This window comes from Myotis lucifugus, unplaced genomic scaffold, assembly GCF_000147115.1.
Source record: "Myotis lucifugus unplaced genomic scaffold, Myoluc2.0 scaffold_125, whole genome shotgun sequence".
NCBI classification, from domain to species: domain Eukaryota; kingdom Metazoa; phylum Chordata; class Mammalia; order Chiroptera; family Vespertilionidae; genus Myotis; species Myotis lucifugus.
Genome location: NW_005871173.1, coordinates 3271985 through 3277203, shown reverse-complemented (window position 1 = coordinate 3277203; position 5219 = coordinate 3271985). Strand labels below are relative to the sequence as shown.

The 5219-nt window shown below is 49.4% G+C and overlaps 1 non-coding gene across 1 annotated transcript; it reads right to left on the bottom strand.

Annotated features, from left to right (window-relative positions):
• Window positions 1–1202: 1202 nt before the first annotated feature.
• LOC111827062 lies at window positions 1203–1533 on the bottom strand. The gene has a single exon (XR_002830526.1). It is a non-coding gene; the product is annotated as a small nucleolar RNA U85 (small nucleolar RNA).
• Between the last annotated feature and the right edge of the window lie 3686 nt (window positions 1534–5219).

The window sequence follows — 5219 nt, the reverse complement described above, 5'->3', positions numbered from 1 at the left end:
CCTTGCTGTTTCAAGGGACCTGGCATATATGGCATACTGTTCTTAATATGTTTGCTCCCCTTCTTGGCGCCATGTGTTTTAACCAAGGTCACCTCTCTGAGAAAGGTTGTTTCCCCAGGTGGGGATTTTTCCCTGAGGTTAGGGAGGGGATACAACCCCTTAATTAAGTGCCAGGCGGGTAGTTAAGCTACATAATCTTTACTCCCTGGAATGGAGATAAGAAACGCCTTAACCTTTGTAATAGAAATTGACAGGATTAAAATCGGCTGGTATAAATACGGATGTAACAAGACAATAATCATCAGATCCTCATCACATCATCATCAGATCCTAACCAGAACCTAGCCAGAGAACATGGCAAAAGATCCTGGACAGAACCTGGCTACAGAACTTCACTAAAGAACCTAGACAGAACATGGCAAAAGAACCTGGATAGAACCTGGCTATAGAACCTGGTGATCAAACCTGGCTGGAGAACATGGAGAACCTGGCTGGAGAACCTAGCGAGAGAACATGGCACCAGAACTTGGTTGGAGATCCTGACCAGAACTTCACTGGAGATCCTAGCCAGAACTTCCCTGGAGATCCTGGAGGGAGAACCTCGCTATGCTGATGAACTGAACCCAGTTTCCATGTCATTCATTCTTCGCCGACTCCGTCCACACCTTTGGGGATCCCTGGACCCGCTGGGGTTGGACTCCAGCAAAACTCTAGTAACACTTCCTGGAATCATGCTGTGTATCATAAACGCGCTCACCAGCTCTGGGACGCTGTCTCTCCATCAGAGGGCAGCTGTCCCACCCGGTCCCAGCTTTCCCTACTGTCTCTGTGTCTGTCTCTTTCTTTTTCTCAACCCCCTGTCGCCCCTACTCAGGACTTGTCATCTGCTCTCTAGCCGTGCTGGTCACGGTCCAAGAGAGAAATACTTATATAGGGTGTCCCAAAATTCACGTAAGATTTGAATTTTGCGTGAGCATTAACAACAACAACAAAAAATAAAAGCCTAATTTTACTTGGTTTATTGAATCAGATCCTAATATCTGTTGCCCTTTGATTTCAATCCCTTCAATTTGATAAGCATTACCAAGTACCAATTATGGCCCAGGAGCAGGGACAATGAAGACCAATGAAGACCACGGCTTTGCGTATATGCTCGCAAAGCTGTGGAGGCCATTTACCTGATGTGCTATTTCTTTTTTTTTAGCCATCAGATTACCAAAGATCTGTGTGTCATTTCTTAGTGGCCACAACACAAGCTAAGTCCTTTGGGACCCTTGACCCTGATACCATGAACATGCCTTGTCCCTCCCTACTCACTTCACTTACAATTTCTTCCTGGCAACTGGGAAGAAATATCTCCATAAAAGAGAGATAGTTCAAAGGCAGGAAGAATTTCTTGTTGGTCTGCCCTCCAATATGCTATTTCATACATAACCCTATACTGTGTACTTTATGAATCAATAAAAAATTTACAATTTTTAATTATAAACCTGTGTTTTCTATCAAAATTACTTCTTGCGTGAATTTTGGGACACCCTATGGTTCTTTATGAAGAACTTTCCCATCCATTGGGAAGAGAAGGCAGAGCAGTAGCAGCAATGACAGTAATAGTAATACTACAAGTGCCTGTTATGTGGGACTTGTCACATGCCAAGTGCATGGGCCTATATTTTTTTCTAATTTTTAAAACAGTCCAATTAGGACACAGGCTCTGAGAGGTGACTGAGCTGGGACTTTATGCCAAGGCTCACCCCAAAATTCCAGCTTTTCGAACTGGATCACATCATTATGTTTGAGTTGATTTCTCTAGCTTATGGTTTAGGAAACTAAGAATCAAAGAGGCTAAAGGACTTGTTAAGTTCACTTCCTTAGCATGAACAGGGTCTCTGCAGAAAGAACTCAGAGCCAGTGTCTGTGAGAAGCTGCAAGCTTTTGATGTTACATCAGCCCAGAACCCAGAACCCCATGGAATGGTGTGATTCTGAAATAAGAATTTGTACTATAGTTAGAGAGCTTTCCGTTGTATGGGCCAGGAGACACCCAGAGTGAAACCAACAGGGAGAATGTAAGTTCTCAGGACTGTCAAACAGAACCAGGAATGAGCCTGCAGCTGAGCCTTGGCATGGACTGGCCACCAGCCTGGGAAGAAATCAGGGCTTTCTCTCTGGTTTCTGTGGACCGACTTCCCCTGTTCTTCAGGGCGGGCGGGAGGGGAGGGGAGGGGGTTGGCGGCGGGGAGAGAGCTTGGTCCCTGGCTGCTCCCAAGCTTGCACATTTCAAGTCCAGCTAAGGGGAAAGATTTCTTTGTTCCATTTCATTTTCCTGGAGAAGGGCCAGTGACTGGCTAGGCCTGGGAGGGGCGGGCACCTACATGCTGTAGACAGCAAGCAGGTGACCCAGGATGTGCAAGGCCGGCCCAATCCCTGGGAACCCTCATCCCCTGTCAGCTGGACAGATGAGCTGGTAGGTGTCTGTATGTATCCAGGCGTCAGGCTTTTTAAAAGTTAGAATGAAGCATTATGACAACATCCCGACAAAAACCACGATACAGTTAAACAGCGCCGGAGTTCATAGATAGGTAGCTAAGTATTTGTTTCATTAAAACCTTCCAGAAAAAAGTATGTGTACTATAAATATTGTCTTTATTGTTCTGATCAATTCTTCTCTTAAAGCTTCTTATTTTTAAAATTTTTATGATGCTAGTTTAGTGGGGAAATGGGCTAAGAGAGTCCCCGTCAGCTACGCGGATGGGCCCAAGACCTCCCCTAAATATTTTTGGTACGAAAGAGTCTGCCACGATAGATTTTCCTGGCTCATGTCCGACTTGTTCCCGAGGCTCCCTTGTGAATAATTATTACAGTCTTTTTGCGAGAGAGTCGGGATGGAACATTAGCAGATGTGAAATGTTTGGCCCAGGATGGCGGGTGGACGCTGCCCAGTCTAACCCAAGTCCTTTCCGTCTGGAAAATCACTGAACTACAGTCAAATGATAAACAAATCAGAAGGTCGATCCGAAAAGGCTTATGACTCCTGGCCTTCCTCCTGGTCCCTCTGCAGAAATCTACATCACAGGTTTCTACGCAGCCTTTGATACTATTTTAAGTTGATTTGGATCATGTCCATGCAAATCTCAAAGCACTGGCATCTGTAATTGCATTTTGCAAGAGGACTGGGTGGAGCCCAGGCCACAGTTCAGCGTTGGAGGCAGTAGCTGTAACTTTCTGACACGTGGCTCTTTAAGTCCAGAGAGTGCAGAGAGGGAGAGTCGTCACACTTGGCCTCCAGGAGGAAGTGCCAGCCTTCCACTCCCGCAACAGCCCTGCTCCCGGCCTCGCTCCAGGGAGCCCACCTCGCGTCGACATGCGATGGCCCCGCGATGTCAACACATGATTCATCGTCAGCTCGTAGGGAAAAACAGACTGTGTAGGAGGGTGCCATATGGTGATACATCCGGGGTTTTTTCTGCCTTCTACTGGGTAACCCTGACCTTATCATCACATGTTCGTGGTGGAAACGTGACGTAATTAAACTGATTTACAAAAGCCACATACAGAAACCAGTGTGACTTTTTTTAGCCTCGGTGTGGTTACGCTTCGCTTCCTCTGCACACTTGCTGTACAGAGGAGGGTTGAGCACGGCCTGGGTAGGGGGGCGGTGAAGGGGTCCGCTTCTGATCACAACTGACCTGCTGCTGCTGCTTCCACAGTGTATGCACCCCCTCGGTTTTACCGAGGAGAGGCCCTGTGGCCTCCTTACACGGAGGCTGTGCTCCTCTGCCTCCGTGGGCCACTCGGATGGGAAAGCGAAGGGGCAGGAGCAGAATAACGACGTGGAACCAGGTGCAGAGAGGGCACAGGGATGGGACACAGCGCCGCAGGCTAGTTCAGACCAGAATACCAGGGTGAAAGGATCTTGATTCAGTGCAGCAACCGGCTCAGAGAGGCACCTAAAAATGCATGCATTTGCATCGTGTGAGCGGGGACGTTACAAGGCCGCCTGGGTGTCTCAGTGCGCCCATCTTCGGGAAGGGCCCCGGTGAGGTTAGTGAGCCTTGACGCCTGCTTTGCTGTCTTCCTCTGCCGTGGGAGCCGCACCTGGCGCGAGGCCGGCTCAGTTCATAGACATTCCATGTGGAGAACAGGAAGCCATGCGGCTGGGCAGCTGGTGCCGCACACGAGGAACGTCAGGAGGCTGATTCTAGACTTGCCAGGAATTCACTGGAGCCACTTGGCCCTGTTTCTTCACCTGCAAATTTTTCTAGGATGAAATCTCACGTGACCTCCCCTCGGGGTTTTCAGGAATTGCCAGTAAGGCAGGCAGGTGCATAGTCAGGGGGTGACTCGTGGAGAAGGTGGGATCCCACCGGGAAGGGAAGCTCACTTGCTATCTCTCCAGCTCAGAAGGCAAGTCACCGGGTTTGTGGCTCCCGGCCTGACCCACACCGGGCCAGTCAGCTAAGCCCAGGGACCAACGTGACGGCGGCTTCTTCACATCCGCCCGCGCCAGCGTGGACGGACCTCGAGGTGTCATGCTAAGTGAAATCAGTCGGACAGAGAAAGACAGACACCATGTGATTCGACTTATAGGTGGGATCTAAGGAACAAAACAAACAAACTAACAACACAATAGACACAGACTCACAGATGCAGATGGGAGGGGCCGTTGGGAGGGCGGGTGGAAAAGGTGAAGGGATTCAGGAGTTCAGATTGGTAGTTACAACAGTCACAGAGATGTAAATGATAGCTTAGGGAATAAAGTCAATAATACTGTAATAACTGCTCGAAACACACTCGAAACATAATGAGGCTGATTCTAAATATATGGGGCCAGGTGTGTACTTGAAATATCAGGGGAACCACTCCGTACAGTACATGACTATCTAACCACCATGCTGTACGTCGGAAACTGATACAGAATAACACCAAATATAAATCGTCATTGGGGGAAAAGTGGTCTGTTCTGTTCCCCTCTCGGCTCGCCCTGTCTGTGAAGCACCAGGTAGGTAGCAGGGGCAGCCCTTTCGGTACCGATCTGTCTCTGCCGTTAGTCACCCACAGGGCCATGGAGGAGGCCTGCAGATCTGTGCCAACAGCCCCGCTCATTCTGGGAGGGTCCGGCCCCCACTCAGCATCCAGGAGGGCAGGCGGCCCATGCCCCGGAAGGGCTGGCCCCCCGCCACAGCACCCCATGCCAGCATCAGCAGCCTCCAGAGCCTCTGC